The 17695-nt window shown below is 37.6% G+C and overlaps 1 long non-coding RNA gene across 7 annotated transcripts in view; it reads left to right on the top strand.

Moving 5' to 3' along the window:
• LOC122217769 overlaps positions 1-17695 on the top strand; it is a 109167-nt gene that overhangs the window by 71923 nt on the left and 19549 nt on the right. For 5 of the 7 annotated variants that reach the window (XR_006201671.1, XR_006201673.1, XR_006201667.1 and 2 more), the window contains 3 exons: positions 3260-3370; positions 11551-11616; positions 14238-14346. This is a non-coding gene — a long non-coding RNA (uncharacterized LOC122217769). The remainder of the gene's footprint in view (positions 1-3259; positions 3371-11550; positions 11617-14237; positions 14347-17695) is intronic. The other 2 variants (XR_006201669.1, XR_006201672.1) reach the window with 2 other exon arrangements.

The following is a 17695-nucleotide window of genomic DNA, read 5'->3' as shown; positions in this document are numbered from 1 at the left end:
ACCAAACAACCCAATTAAAATATGACCAAAAGACCTTAAAAAACACCACACCAAAGAAGATAAACAAATGGCAATGAGCATATGAAAAGATGCTCAATATCATATGTCATTAGGGAAATGCAAATTAAAACAATGAGATACCAGAACACTGACCACACTGAATGCTGGTGCGGATGTCTGCAACAGGAACTCTGTGTTGCTTCTGGTGGGAATGCAAAATGGTACAGCCACTTTGGAAGACAGTTTGGCAGTTACTTACAAACTAAGCATACTCTTATCATATGATTCAATTGTGTTTGAATCAATGTAAACAATTGTGTTTCTTGATATTTACCCAAATGGGTTGAAAACTTATGTTCACATAATATCCTGCACACAGATATTTATGGCAGTTTTATTCATAGTTGCCGAAACTTGGAAGCAACAAAGATATCCTTCAATAGGTGAATAGATAGGTACACTATGGTCCATCAGACAGTGAAATAGTATTCAGTGCTAAAAAGAAATGAGCTATCAAGCCATGAAAACACATGAAGGAAACTTAAATGCATATTACTAACTGAAAGAAGCCAATCTGAAAGGCTACATACTGTTATGATTCCAAGTATATGACATTTGGCAAAGGCAAAACTATGGAGACAGGAAAAGATCAGTCAGTGGTTGCCAGGGCTGAGTGGTGGGGGTGGGTAGGGATGAATAGGTGAAGCACAGAGGATCTTTAGTATTCTATATAATACTATAATGGTAGATACATGTCATTATACATTTGTGCAAACCCATAAAATGCACACCAAGAGTGAACCTTACTGTAAACTATGAATTTTGATTTTGGTAATAATGAACCACTGTAGGTTTGTTGATTTTTAAAAATGTACCACTCTCGTACAGGATATTGATAGTGGGAAGGCTGTGTATGTGTAGGGGTAAAGGATATATAGAAACTCTGTATTTTTTTTGCTCAATTTTACTGTGAACCTAAAACTGCCCTAAAAAATAAAGTCTGAAAAATTAACTGTCAGTTCGGCTGTCCTTTAATGATAATGAGTCTTCTCTTTTCTGGCTTCTTTTGTCTTTGGTATTCTATGATTTCACCATGTTATGTTATGTTCACCATGTATCCATTCCTTCTTACTTTGTATGGAATTCATTGGATTTCTTATATCAGAGAATTTGTTCTTTCATTCTTTCCAGAAATTTGTAAGCCACTATCTGTCTAAATAATTTTCTTTTTCCTTTTTCCTTTCTTCTTTAACTCCAAATGGAAGCTTTGAGACTCTTACTCTTCCCCAAAATAAGAATCACTTGTTAGAGTCACTTCATCTTTATCAAAAGCCATAGTATAAATATATTCTGTAGAGGAGTTTCTGGACTTGCCCTTATAATCCACCTGGACGATGACCTTCCTGAATTACCCTCGGTTGTGAAAAGACAATTGCTTAGAGTTTTAAAAAATGCAACAACACAATATAATGTTTTACATTGACGGATTCATTGGTGGTACTCAGGGCAACTTGATATTTAGCAATATGGCCAAGTTCTCAATTATCTGTAATATCACTGAAACTTGAGATGATCCAGTTTTGTTGGTCATGGACAATGCTAGAATGTTCCATGATGGAAAAGGGGTGGGTAGTGTCACCAGTCAATGCTATCTACAGATAGTTACTGGAAATTTCGGCCATCACAAATTGATAACTAGTTTCTAGAACTGCCAGTGTATAGCATGAGTATAAAACTAATATTTAAAAGTGATTTACAATTCAGATTTATCATTTGATTTTAAAAATCCTCCTTTTCACTCATTAATAGACAAGATGACTAATCTGCTAGTCATAGGCCACTGTGAAGTCATAAAAAATAGAGAAATGGATAAGCTGATTCATAGCTAGTGAAGGTCCCCATCTGGAAATATTTGAAAGATTATCAAAATAAGTATTCAAATGCCTCTGATTTGGTTTATTTCTTAACATTTGGAAAGAACATATCCTGAATGAGAACCTGCAGGTAAGTACCTAGTAATTGCATTCAGTATGGCTGCATCTATTTTTGCCAGATCACCTGGTAAAGTGAGTGAAACCTGTTATTGCCAAAGATCTCAGTTTTACCAAGAACTTGCAATAGCAGGAAGCACGGACAAGCTGTGAACCCTCTGTATGCTAAAATAATAGTGGCACAGTGTAATCAGTAATTTTTGCCTTGGTAACCTTGAGCAAGAAAAACTAATCAGCAGTTTTAAGCAGGCTGGACAGGATGGGAGGAGAGTGAAGATTTTTTTTTTAAGATGGGACAGCTTGAAGGTAAAATAGTCCTATCCCAGAATATATGCAGAATACCATGCCAGTTGATATGTATTGCCTACCTACTCTGAAACTTGGTTCCAGTTCTCACAGCACTTACATTGGTCATGAACAGGAACAAGAGTAATTGCAAGGGCAGCTTTGAAAAATAACAAATAATAAAACTCTTAAGTTTAGTACATTTACTGAGAGCTTGTATGTTGCAGGCACTGACTGTGCTAGGCATTAGGACACAAAGAAGAAAAAGACATGGCTCCACCCTCATATAATCATGTAAACTAATGCAGTCATATAAATCAGTCTGAGACATGCTATTCTAGATTTCCCGTCACAGTATGAGTTGACTGTACGTTGGTGTGTGAGCCAGATTTACCACACCCTGATTTAAAAAAAAAAAATGAAGCTGACATTGCTTTTGACACAGAAAGCTCCTTTGTAAGGTGCTGGCAGTTGAGAAAAGGTGTGCCTCACACCTGATTCAGTTCTGAGACAGGGTGAGGAAGCTGGAAATGCTTTTCCAGGGAGACTGTACTGATGAGGCAGCCATCAGTCATCAATCCAGAAGAAACAAAGAGTCTTTGATTTAGTGTCAGCTACAAGGCCATACTTGTTTATGCTTCATCAACTTCGTCTACCCAGACTACCAGATGGAGTTCATTGCCACTCATTCCTCACCAACAGCAAGCAGAAGCAGGAACTGCTGAGAGAGAAATGCTTGTGCAGAAGCAGAGGAGAAGAGAAGCTAGAAGAAAGTTACATGGTTTTTGTTGTTGTTTTTTAAACTAAGAGATGACAAACCATATGCTCCATGTAGTTCCAAAAAAGCTTCAGAAACAGAGCTTCTAAGGTGGGAGTAAAGAACTGACCAGTTAATATTCCAATTAAACTAAATTATAAGCACAAACTTCCTTTTTCATCAAATCTTTTTTTCTCATTTCCTGGTTGAAAAATGTTTTTTTCAGGTTGCTGTCCACATTAATGAAGAACACGTTGAAACCTTTCACGAAGATCTCATTTTTACACTGGACACATTGGCTTCACCAAATTTACCCAAGATAGGTGATGACCTAAAGGTATGTTCATTTTCTCTATCTGATATTTTCTGCCAAAGCTGTTGTTCTTTCTATTTTTCATTACTTATTCTTTCTTTTTGGTATCTACAAAGATGATATGGCAGGTATGTAGGATATTTTGGCAGGAAATACTAATGTGGTTGATTTGAGGTCAGTGCGTGGAAATACCTGGATATGACATACAGGGCAGAGCTGGGGGTATAGTTCATGAAAAATACTGACTATAATAGCTCCTCCTCTTATCCGTGGGGAATATGTTCCAAACCCCCTGTGGATGGCTGAAACTGCGAATAGTACTGAACACTTACGTGTACTATGTTTTTTCCTACATATACATACCTATGATAAAGTTTAACTTATAAATTAGACACAGTAAGAGATTAAAAACAACAATAATAAAATAGAACAATTGTAACACTATATTGTAATACAAGTTAGGTGAATGTGGTCTCTCTAAAAATCTTACTGTACTGTACTCACCCTTCTTGTGATGATGTGAGATGATAAAATAGCTATGTGATGAGATACAATGAGGTGAATGATACAGACTTTGTGAAGTAGCATGAGGTACTACTCACTACTGAAGACAAGTTGGAAAGAGGATCACCTACTGCTGGATGCTGGGGTTGACCACAGGCAACTGAAACCATGGAAAGCGAAACCAGAGATAAAGGGGGAACTTCTGTACACTGAGATTAATGGAGAAAATGATGAGCCTATAATTCGACTTGGTCTCCCTTCTCTTTCTTTTTTTCTTTTTTCTTTTTAATTTTATTTTTTAAATTTACATCCAAATTAGTTAGCATATAGTGCAGCAATGATTTCAGGAGTAGATTCCTTAATGCCTCTTACCCATTTAGCCCATCCCCCCCACAACCCCTCCAGCAACCCTCTGTTCTCCATATTTAAGAGTCTCTTATGTTTTGTCCCTCTCCCTGTTTTTATATTATTTTTGCTTCCCTTCCTGTATGTTCATCTGTTCTGTGTCTTAAAGTCCTCATATGAGTGAAGTCATATGATATTTGTCTTTCTCTGACTGACTAATTTCACTTAGCATAACACCCTCCAGTTCCATCCACGTAGTTGCAAATGGCAAGATTTCATTCTTTTTGATTGCCGAGTAATACTCCATTGTATGTATATACCACATCTTCTTTACCCATTCATCCATCGATGGACATTTGGGCTCTTTAATACTTGGGCTATTGTTGATAGTGCTGCTATAAACATGGGGGTGCATGTGTCCCTTTGAAACAGCACACCTGTATCCCTTGGATAAATGTCTATTAGTGCAATTGCTGGGTCGTAAAGTAGTTCTATTTTTAGTTTTTGAGGAACCTCCATACTGTTTTCCAGAGTGGCTGCACCAGCTTGCATTCCCACCAGCAATGCAAAGGAGATCCTCTTTCTCCGCATCCTCGCCAACATCTGTTGTTGCCTGAGTTGTTAATTTTAGCCATTCTGACAGGTGTAAGGTGGTATCTCATGGTGGTTTTGATTTGTGTTTCCCTGATGATGAGTGAAGTTGAGAATTTTTTCATGTGTTGGTTGGCCATCTGGATGTCTTCTTTGGAGAAGTGTCTATTCATGTCTTTTGCCCATTTCTTCACTGGATTATTTGTTTTTTGGGTGCTGAGTTTGATAATTTCTTTACAGATTTTGGATACTAATCATTTATCTGATATGTTGTTTACAAATATCTTCTCCTATTCTGTCAGTTGTCTTTTAATTTTGCTGATTGTTTCCTTCACTATGCAGAAGGTTTTTATTTTGATGAGGTCCCAGTAGTTCATTTTTGCTTTTGTTTCCCTTGCCTCTGGAGGTGTGTTGAATAAGAAGTTGCTGCGGCCAAGATCAAAGAGGTTTTTGCTTGTTTTCTCCTTGAGGATTTTGACAGCTTCCCGTCTTACATTTAGGTCTTTCATCCAATTTGAGTTCATTTTTGTGTATGGTGTAAGAAAGTGATACAGGTTCATTCTTCTGCATGTCCCTGTCCAGTTTTCCCAGCACACTTGCTGAAGAGACTGTCTTTATTCCATTGGACATATTTTCCTGCTTTGTCAAAGTTTAGCTGGCCATACATTTGTGGGTCAATTTCTGGGTTCTCTATTCTGTTCCATTGATCTGAGTGTCTGTTTTTGTGCCATCTCTTCTCTTTCTTGATGAGAGATCCAAGCAAAGGCAAATGTTATTGTTGCATAAGTCAAGGATATTTTTGCACAAGTGGAAGGCTAGAGAAATAGCCTTTCAGAAAAATGATCTTGGGGTGCCTGGGTGGCTCAGTTGGTTGAGTGTCCAACTTCAGCTCAGGTCATGATCTCGCAGTTCATGAGTTTGAGCCCCACTTCGGGTCCTGTGCTGACAGCTCAGAGCCTGGAACCTGCTTCAGATTCTGTGTCTCCCTCTCTATCTGCTCCTCCTTTGCTTGCACTCTGTCTCTTTCTCAAAAATAAATAAACATTAAAAAAATTTAAAAATATTTCAAAAAAAGAAAAATGATCTTATCCTAGGGAGGGGAGGAGATCTAACACTCTAATGAAGGTAGGAAGAGCACAAAAAGATAGTGATTGTCATGGAAAATTGTCACCAATGGAACACTTGAATTAGAAAGAGAGGGGCAGTTTTGGAAAGCTCATCCCACCTTTTAGAGATTTAGTTTCAGGAAACTAAAATAAATGTGCAAAGTAAGGACTCCCTGCATATTCAAAGGGTTTACCTTATATCTACCCATGTGCTTCTTGGCCCAATTTTAATTTTTGTATGTTTATAAAATTTGTTTTAAGGATAATTCAAAATTGAAGATTTTCCCCCCATTTGCTGGGAATGGTTTTCTTACTAATTCATTTTAAGGTGGTCTTACTGGATTTGCTTCTTCTTTACCTTCATCTTGGTGAACTGTATTTATTACATGATTCTGTGCATTAAATTAAATGCTGTTCAACCTTAGTGAGTATCTGCAAAATTTTGGTTTCCCATGAAAATGAGACGTGGATTTAGAGTCTGACAACATCATCATAAAAAGAAAAATTCTGAAATATTCTGCTTTCCACTTGCTAACTGAGGCTGTAGATCTTTAGATTTCTAACAAATTATGCAGGTACATTCATTTAGAATGGTGTGAATATCTTGATAAAAAGAAACAATAGGCCCAGTCCAAAACCTTTGGGATGCAGCAAAAGAGGTCTTAAGAGGGAAGTAGATAGCAATACAGACCTACCTCAAGAAGCAAGAAAAGTCTCAAATGTACAGCCTAACCTTACACCTAAAGACACTAGAGAAGAAATAGCAAATAAAGCCTAAGGCCAGCAGAAGAAGGGAAATAATAAAGATTAGAGCAGAAATAAATGATATAGAACAAAAAAACCCGGTAGAACACATCAGTGAAACTGGGAGCTGATTCTTTGAAATAATTAATAAACTTGAAAAGCCCTAGGCAGCCTTATCAAAAAGAAAAGAGGGGCGCCTGGGTGGCTCAGTCGGTTAAGCAGCTGACTTTGGTTCAGGTAATAAATTTACAGTTTGTGAGTTCGAGCCGTGTATCAGGCTGTGTGCCGACAGCTCAGAGCATGGAGCTTGCTTCGGGTTCTGTGTCTTCCTCTCTCTGCCCCTCCCACACTTGTTCTCTGTCTCTCTTTCTCTCTCCAAAATATATAAACATTGAAAAAATTTAAAAAAAAAAGAAAGGACACAAATAAAATCACAAATGAAAGAGGAGAGATCACAACAAACACCACAGAGATACAAACAATTATAAGAGAATATTATAAAAAATTATATGCCAGCAAATGGGGCAATCTGGGAGAAATGGATACATTCCCAGAAACATATAAACTACCAAAACTGAAACAGGAAGAAATAGAAAATATGAACAGATTCATAACCAGCAAAAAAATTGAACCAGTAATCAAAAATCTCCCAACAAACAAAATTCCTGGGCCAGAGAGCTTCCCAGGGGAATTCTACCAAACATTTAAAGAAAAGTTAATACCCATACCAGGGAACCTGGGTGGCTCAGTCAGTTAAGTATCTCATTCGGATCTCAGCTCAGGTCTTGATCTCAGGGTCATGAGTTCAAGCCCCACACTGGGCTCTGTGTTGGGCATGAAGCCTACAAGGAAGGAAGGGAGGGAGGATGGAAGGAAGGAAGAGAGAGAGAGAGAGAGAAAGAGAGTTAATGTGTATTTTTTTTAACTATTCCAAAAAAATTGAAATGGAAGGAAAACTTCCAAACTCATTCTATGAGGCCAGCATTACCTTGATTCCAAAACCAGACAAAGACCCCACTAAAAAGGACAATTACAGGCCAATATCCCTGATGAACTTGGATGCAAAAATTCTCAACAAGATACTAGCAAATCTAATTCAACAGTACATTAAAATAATCATTCACCATTATCAAGTGGGATTTATTCCTGGGCTGCAGGGCTGATTTAATATTTGCAAATCAATCAACGTGATACACCACATTAATAAAAGAAAAAATAAGAACCATATGATCCTGTCCATAGATGCAAAAAAGCATTTGACAAAATACAGCATCCATTCTTGATTAAAAATCTCAACAGATTAGGGATAGATGGAACATACCTTAACATCATAATGGCCATACACAAAAGACCCGCAGTTAATATCATCCTCAATGGGAAAAAACTGAGAGCTTTTCCTTTACAGTCACGAATAAGACAGGGATGTCCATTGTCACCATTGTTATTTAACATAGTACTGGAAGTCCTAGCCTCAGCAATCAGATAACAAAAAGAAATAGAAGGCATCCAAATCAGCAAGGAAGAAATCAAACTTTCCCTATTTGCAGACAACATGATACTCTATGTAGAAAACCTGAAAGACTTCACCAAAAAATTGCTAAAACTGATACACAAATTCAGCAACATTGCAGGACACAAAATCAATGTACAGAAATCTGTTGCATTTCTATACACCAATAATAAAGCAACAGAAAGAGAAATCAAGGAATTGATCCCATTTAGAATTGCACCAAAAACAGATATCAAGGAAGAAACTTAACCAAAGAACAAAAAGATCTGTACTCTGAGAACTATAGAATACTTATAAAAGAAACTGAAGATAACACAAAGAAATGGAAAACATTCCATGCTCATGGATTGGAAGAACAAATATTGTCAAAATGTCTATACATCCCAAAGCAATCTACACATTTAATGGAATCCCTATCAAAATAACACCAGAGCTAGAATAAACAATCTTAAAATTTGTATGGAACCACAAAAGACCCTGAATAACCAAAGTAATCTTGAAAAAGAACGACAAAGCTGGAGGCATCACAATTCCAGACTTTAAGTTATATTACAAAGTTGTAATTATCAAGACAGTATGGTACTGGTACAAAAACAGACATGTAAGTCAATGGAACAGAATAGAAAACCTAGAAATAGACCCACAACTATATGCTCAGGGAATCTTCAACAAAGCAGGAAAGAATATCCAATGGAAAGAAAGACATTCTTTTCAACAATTGGTGTTGGGAAAACTGGAGAGCAACATGCAAAAGAATGAAAGTGGACCACTCTCTTATGCCATACACAAAAATAAATTCAAAATGGATGAAAGACCTAACTATGAGACAGGAAACCATCAAAATCCTAGAGAAGACCACACAGCAACCTCTTTGACCTTGGCTGCAGCAACTTCTTACTAGATACGTATGTCTCTGGAGGCAGGGGAAACAAGCAGAAATGAACTATTGGGATTTAATCAAGATAAAAAGTTTCTGCACAGCGAAGGAAACAATCAACAAAACTAAAAAGCAGCCTACAGAATGGTAGATATTTGCAAATGACATATCTGGTAAAGGGTTAATATCCAAAATCTATAAAGAACTTAACCAAACTCAACACCCAAAAACCAAATAATCCATTTACAAAACGGGTAGAACTTGAACAGACACTTTTCCAAAGAAGACATCCAAATGGCTAACAGATGCATGAAAAGATGCTCAACATGAAAAGATGCTCAACATCACTCACCATCATGGAAATACAAATCAAAACTAGGATGACCTACCACCTCACACCTGTCAAAGTGGCTGCATTTAACACAGGAAACAACAGATATCGGTGAGGATGCAGAGAAAGGAGAGCTCTCTTACGCTGTTGGTGGGAGTGCAAACTGGTGCAGCCACTCTAGAAAACAGGATGGAGGTTTCTCAAAAAGTTAAAAGTCGAACTACCCTACACCAGCAATTGCATTACTAGGTATTTATCTGAAGGATACAAAATTACTGATTCAAAGGGGCACAGGCACTTCAATATTTATAGCAGCATTATCAATGATAGCCAAATTATGGAAGAAGCCCAAATGTCCATTAATTGATGAATGGAAAAAGAAGATTTCATTGTATATATGCATGTATACAATGAAATATTACTCAGCCATCAAAAGAATGAAATCTTGCCATTTGCAACGACACAGATGGAGCTAGAGTGTATTATGCTAAGCAAAATAAGTCAGTTAGAGAAAGACAAATACCATGTGATTTTACTCATGTGTGGAATTTAAGAAACAAAACAGATGAATATAGGGGAAAAGGAAAAAAAGAGAGAGGGTAAGGCAAAACATAAGAGACTCTTAACTATAGAGAATAAACTTAGGGTTGCTGGAGGGGAGGTGGGCAGGGGATGGGCCAAATGGGCAATGGGTATTAAGGAGGGCACTTGTTGCGATGAGCACTGGGTGTTATATGCAAGTGATGAACCATTAAATTCTAGTCCTGTAACCAATATTACACTATATTTAACTCAGTAGAATTTAAATTAAAACTTTGAAACAAAAAATAAAATGGAAAAAACAAAAACAAAACCCCACAAGCACAAATCCTACATGGTAGCACAGATACTCATGACCATAGAGAAGAGAAACACTGAGACTATGGGGTGTCAGGCCCAGTGTCAGTCCCTGGCAGAGTGGGGGATGCAAAGCCTCCCTTGAAGTTAACACTTATGGGACTCAAACTCATTTTGAGTCAGTGTGTGTTTTACATCTGTCCCCACAAATTTGTCCTCTGATGAAAAAACACATCGTTCCAAGGCAGTTGGGTTGGGACCAAAGCAGTAGGGACACACATAGAAGTCAACCAGCAGAGCATGGAGACTGGAAGGAGTACAGAAACCCAGAGAGAGCCTCACAGACATTCCTCCCTTCCCAGGGCCAAGATTCTTTCTTTTTCTGTAAAAATGTTGGTGTAGAAAGAAAGAAGGAAAGGGAAAGGATGGGAAGGGAAGGGATGGGAAGGAGAGGGAAAGAAAGGGAAGGAAACAATTGGCCCAAAATGGAGTCACTTTTGCTAAGCTCAATCAAGACTTAATTCCTAATCTAATTGCAGTTTCAATCTTTCCCAGGAGTGGAATTTTAAACCAGTCTGTCTGGAAGGTCCTGATCATTACTGGTGAGGTAATCTTGATAAGACCCCTGCCTTCCCCTACAGGAAGGTAACTTACCTGAAATAATCCATTCTTTTAACTTCCTTATCCTGCCCTCTTTCTGCTTATAAAATCCTCCATTTTGTATAGCCCCACAGAGCTCCTTTCTTCTTACTAGATGGGTTGCTGCCTACTTTATGAATCACTGAATAAAGCCAGCTGGATCTTCAAATTTAGTCAGTTGAAGTTTTTTTAACAATTCAACTAATATTGTCACTAAATCTCATTTTTACTATAGGTTTTACATAAGTGGAATTTCTTGTAAAAATTGTTTAATTTTGAGAGAGAAAAGAGAGAGAGCCCATGAGCAGGGGAGGGGCAGAAGACAGAGAGAGAGAGAGAGAGAGAGAGAATCCCAAGCAGGCTCTGCACTGTCAGTGCAGAGACCAACGTGAGGCACGATCCTACAAACCCGTGAGATCATGACCTGAGCCAAGATCAAGAATCAGACATGCAACCAACTGAACTACCCAGGTACTCCACAAAATTGGAATTTTTTAAAGCAAATATATGTATTTATGCCTCATAAATGTTAAGTGTTCCTAGAGGTCTAAAGAAACATGAGGTGTATTCAACCTAGAGTGCTAAGATTCCTCCAAAAAGGGATTATCTAATTTTGACCAATGAAGTTGTTCTATGTAACTTCCATGTCAGAACAACCACATTCCATATGACCATCTTTTAATTTTTTTATATATCTTTTCAATTTTCTTCCATTGGTAGATCTACCAAGTGGCTCGCTGACATATCACTTAGAAGGTCTGGCCTATTACAACAAATGGGACAAAGGTAACCCTGCAAAATAGGCGTTTTTGCTTAAAAAAAAAAAAAACAAAAAACATTTATATATCTAAACTTGATTTCAGTCATTTAGTATGTTTTCATTTGGATTTGAACAAATAAGGTTTTTGTTCACTGTATTGGTTAAGTTATATTAGGTTGTTCAGTGCTGTATAGCTTTTACTTTTTGACATAACAAAGAAAATTCTGTGCTTAAAATAAGCTGTGGCTCTCCATACATGATAATTAGTTTTTGCAAAAGTATTCATATTTTAAACATTCTTGGGGCTAGAAAATCCAGTCCTATTTTATAGTATTTTGATGCACATATTCTATGAATTAATTGGCCTTTGCCAAGAGCTGCCTTTCAATCTTCTTTTTCCTAATGTACCTAAATAGTATAATACTTCATTATATCACCATATTTCTGTTTTTCCTTATTCATATATATTTTCTTTACTTATGTATTTCTATTTTAATCTAATTTAATTTTATTTATTTATTTATTTATTTATTTATTTATTTATTTATTTATTTTTTGAGAGAGAGACACACACAGAGGGGTGGGGGAGGGCCAGAGGAAGGAGCAGAAGGAGACAATTTCATGCCCAGCACAGAGCCCGATGTGGGGCTTCATGCAGGGCTTGATCCGACTATGGTGAGATCATGACCTGAGCCAAAATCAAGAGTTGGAGACTTAATGACTGAGCCACCCAGGTGCCCCATGTATTTTTAAAGAATATCTCTTCATCTCCTAAAACTCCTTTCTTCTTTTTTCCTCTCTAGAAATTGCTGGATCCTTTCCTTCTCCTTAGAATGACTTTCCTGGTTCTTCTTCCTTTTAACCTCATGGAATGCCTTTGACTCATCTCTTTATTGAAATCCCAAGAATAACTAGAATATGTTTTAATAAATGCCTTTTAAGTAGACTATAAAATCGTTGTCCCTTCATAAAAATATATGTAAAAATCAGAGTGGACCTAGATCTCTATTGTCAAGTGAGTTTCTAATGCAAATGTACACATTCCTGTTAAAGGTGCCTGTATCTGAAATCTTTTAAACAATGACTCCATTGGCGCTTTGTCTACACTTGCCAGCTATCTGGATTATGGCCACAGCCAGTTTATATACTTCACTTTCACCATTACCTGTTGTATGTATTTGAGCTATTTGAGCTGAGGTGACTAAAAGGAATGGATTAACCAGCTTTTTATTCCTGATGATAAAAGAGAAGTGTTTGCATTCTCAAAATAAATTGAGACATTTATATCTGCCATCTTTCACTCAAAAAATATTTAGTATCTTCCATTCCCTAGAACATCAGTTGTGGGCAGGAATAGAACAGCAAGCACATTAGCCAAGGTCCTTGATCTCTGAAATGTAGCCTTTTAAATAAACTTAATATCCCAATATCCTTCCTTTGATTTTACATCAGTCTTCTGTACTCTCTTGGCAAGTTGCCGTTTTTTATGCAGTTACATGCCTAGTTTCAAAAATTAAAGGAATGAAATAAATTTTCTTAGAATTTCATAAAGCCCCTTGAGATAGCCAGAGCAGAGTTGCCAGATAAAATAAGGAATGCCTTGATGTGGTTTATATGTACAATGGAATACTACTTGGCAATGAGAAAGAATGAAATCTGGCCATTTGCAGCAATGTGGATGAAACTGGAGGGTATTATGCTAAGCGAAATAAGTCAGGCAGAGAAAGACAGATACCATATGTTTTCACTCATATGTGGATCCTGAGAAACTTAACAGAAGACCATGGGGGAGGGGAAGGGGAAAAAAAAAGTTACAGAGAGGGAGGGAGGCAAACTGTAAGAGACTCTTAAATACTGAGAACAAACTGAAGGTTGATGGAGGGTGGGGCAGAGGGCAAAGTAGGTGATGGGCATTGAGGAGGGCACCTGTTGGGATGAGCACTGAGTGTTGTATGGAAACCAATTTGATAATAAATTATATTTAATAAATAAAATAAACATCAGTATCTCAAATATAAAATAAAATAAAATAAAATAAAATAAAATAAAAAAGTAAGGAATGCCTTGTTAAACTTGAATTTCAGATAAACATAAATAGACATTGTATGTCCCATGCAATATTAGGGATGGCCTGAATTTGACATACCTAAGGATGACCTAAATTAGAGAAACGGACATTTGGAAAGCCAAGAGAATGATACTCACCACCAGGGGATTCCCTTCAATGGCAACAATTTGTCCACTGTATCCTCCACATCCTCTACCCCCACATCCATCCCCATGCACTACACAATATTCCCATAGAATCAGATTAAGATACTTCAAATTAACTAGTCATCTTGATCAATCTTTAGCATATGTGCTTATTAATATGATGTCTTGTACACAAATAGGCATCACAGCATGGTACCCTCTCTCCTACCCACACTTAAAAATATTTCTAATTATTCAAGCCATGGATTACTTCCAAAAGATTCTGCACCAAGAACAGCTGGAAGGGAATTTAGTAATAAGGTGTGGTTCAACTTAAGTGATTGGATCACCATGTTTATATCTGGGGCTCATAAGTAGTTAAGGATATTTTGAATCAGCAGATCAATAGCTTTTATTTTAATTCTAGGACTTTTATCTTTTGCCCACATTATAGGAGATATGAAAGGCAGAATACATGATTGTTATCCTTCAAAATGAACAGTCTTACTAAATTGACACTCCTTGTACACTTGTTGAATTGACAGGATTTGGAGCATCTACAGGTCAGTATGAGACCCTTTGATATAGGCTAAATTGGGTGGTCCAAACACTAAATCTAGGAGATGGGAGAGAGGTGTGTGACATGAGTTAGGGAGAAACTTGATATAAATCGTATGTTGGCCTTTCTCAGTGTCAGAATCTTAAGTGAATCATATGCCAGAGAAGGTTTATTAATGAAATGCAAGTATCTTTGGTTGCTCACTCTAAATGAACTATAAATAGTCCAATTTTCTTAAAATTAAGGAGCTTTATAAGAGTATAAGAAATATATTCAAAATATGAATAGCATATACATCTTAAAGCTCTAAATTACATATGAATTGTTTGATATGACTACGTTATGTTTTCTTTAAGGATGATTAATATTTTTAATGAAAAACTATACAATTAAAAAATTTTTTTTTACTATTTATTTATCATCGAGAGAGAGAGACAGAGCACGAGCAGGAGAGGGGCAGGGAGAGAGGGAGACACAGAATCTGAAGCAGCTCCAGGCTCTGAGCTGTTAGCACAGAGCCTGATGCAGGGCTCGAATTCACAAACCCTGAGATCGTGACCTGAGCAGAAGTCAAACACTTAACCAACTGAGCCACCCAGGTACCCCTAGACAATTTTTATTTTAATCAGTTTACCATTTCATTATTATTTAACTTCTTTTCATTTTCTGATAGCTAACTTTTAGAAATTCGTATACCTTAGCAGCCTAAGACCAGAGGATTGCAATAAATAGATTAATTTATTTACCATCCAAAATCAACAATAAGAACAATTAAAGCTAAAGGTGGTATAATAGATGTTCCTACTACTATATAAATAATCTTTTCTGTAGTCTTTGATTTTGGAAAATGTTCCTTCTTAAATGCATTCTTTATTTTGGTTCATTGGTGTTTTATGCCTAGAAGTGACAGTGAGGCTATACATTATGTTTGGCATTCCGTCAGCCCCAAGTAAAGCCATTTGTTATTACTTCACACTCTACGTGGGTTTTATCAAAAGTCTTAGCCTGTTTTAGGTGTTTGGATATATCAGATCAGTAGCTATTAGAGCCCATCAGTGCCACCACACTTTGATAAACAAGGTGAGAAGGCCAGGCATTGCAGTTGGAAGGTTTATGCAAGAGTTTGGGGAAGACAGGCAGGGACCAAAACCAGACAGATCACCATCAGTGTTTTGAGTGGGAGTGTTTGAAATGGGCTGGGATTGCAACCTGAAGGATCACTCAGGCAAGGCTTAATTGAGAGCCATGACCCAGTAGACTGGGGTTACAGTAGGGCAAAGCTATTAGCAGGTTGAAACCCATTGGCTTCGCCTTCCCCAGGGAAGCCTGAGGTCATGATCAGGCATACTGAGGATTTCTTAAGGAACAGCCAGATAAGCTGAGGTCTAGCTCTGAGATAGTACTAAATATCAGTTCCTGTAAATTATTTTGGTAAGCTGTATTTAACTTGCCTTTTCTCTGTCTGGACAGGTACAAGTCTTCCATAGAAAGCTTTGCTACTATGTCAGTATTTCTGACTATTGGGGCAAATCAGCAGCTGTATTTTCAAACTCCCAAGACCTGAGCCATGTTTGTGTGGGATAGCAGTGCTCTTCCGGGAGACCTTGGCAGGAGCTCTCTTAGAAGCCAGGTCCTCTGATTTCCTTTTAGCCGCCTTCATGGGACTTTTATTCTCGTCCCTCCCACCCCTACATTCTGGGCCAAGGGCCAGGCTTATAAAACCAGGCTTAGGATCAGGATTTAGACAAACATTGCTTATAAAAATGTCTCTGAATTGCAATAATTAGTCTCCTGTGCAACTGTATTTGGCTTTAAAATGCTATGTGTGATTAGCAATTGCTGTTACTAGAACTAAATCTATGGAGGTTAGGTTGGGGATGATATAAATATTCTCAACCAAGGGAGTAAAATAATCTAGGAACGTTTCTTTTACTGTCTCCTTTTAAAGCTTTTAAAACTATTGGACTCTGAGCTCAGGTTCCTAAGTGTTACTGGGGAAGGCTATATACTAGTGTGATTTGATTCTGCTGTAGAGTCAGGCTGTCTGATGTCAGCTAAATGATTCTCCACCCAGAGCATTTAGAAACAAATGAGGCTATTTTGGGTTATCACAATGACAGGGGAGCAATTCTGACATTGAGTGGATGGGAGCCAGTGATGTTAAACTTCCTACAGTGCACATGATAGTCCTGTACAACCAAAAATTACCCTGCACAGAGTTCCCATAGCACACTCATGATTGACAAATACTTGTGATCTCTAGTTGATTCCTAGTTGCATTGCCACTGGTAACTGTACCAAATTATTTGTTTTTCTCAAAACCACTCAGTTACCTCCCTCATTTCATATTCTTGTTTCCTCACTCTTCATTCAACAAAAACTTAATGCAAATTCCCCGTTTTCCCCTTACTATTTTCTCTCTGTGCCCACCCTGTTCTCCTTCCTGCCCTCTCAGCAACAGGAGTCTTTTGTCTCCTTTCCAAGGATAAAGACAGCTTCACCTAAGGCTTTGGTCCCTTCCCATCCCACCCTGCACCACCCCATCCCCAACTCTTGTCTCTTTCATTTTTAATGCCTTGCCAGTCCTTTCTTCCCCTTAGAAAACTACTTGAGTTTTTCTATCCTAAATATCAAATAAAAGCAAAAACAAAACTCTTAAACCTGGTACTTACCCCTTCACATTAACATTCCACTTTATTTCTTCCATGTAGGGCCCAGGCTCTATGAACCATTTTTCACTCAGTGGTTCTATTTCTTCACCATCTACTGGCTCCTAAAACCTTCATAAAATGATTTCTACTCCCCCAGTTCTGCTCTCCTGAAGGTTACCTCAGTGGCCTGTTGCCAGACCACTTGCTCTTCAAATTCGTTGGATTTCTTTGCAAAATGGGATCCTTGATAAACCACATATTAAAGATCATTCTTCCTCACTTTTCTTCAGTTTGCCTCTTGATTGTTCCCAAGAAGACTAGGGCCCGCCACACCATATGACGTTCTTCATTTTCCTGTACTCCTTTTTAGTATTTTCCTATTTTCCTTATTTGTATATGTCCAAGACTCTGTCCCATTTAGGGGGCTCCTTTCCGTCTTTGCTTTCCCATACACTGAATGTAGGTGTTGGCCACCCTCCACTTACTGTCCTTAACCTTCTTCTCAACCATGTGAACAATCTGCAAATCTACTAACACACCTAGCCATAACCCCACTCCTCAATTTCAGGCCAGACAAAAGTTACCTGACAGATAATTCCACCTGGCTGATCCCCTGACACTCTCTAAATTTAAAATAATAACAAAATCTAACACATTCTGGTATATTTCTTTGATAGCACTTTAAGCTTGGTGGTCATTTTT

The sequence above is a fragment of the Panthera leo genome, chromosome B1 (genome assembly GCF_018350215.1).
Source record: "Panthera leo isolate Ple1 chromosome B1, P.leo_Ple1_pat1.1, whole genome shotgun sequence".
NCBI lineage: Eukaryota > Metazoa > Chordata > Mammalia > Carnivora > Felidae > Panthera > Panthera leo.
This window is presented reverse-complemented; position numbering and strand designations above follow the sequence as displayed.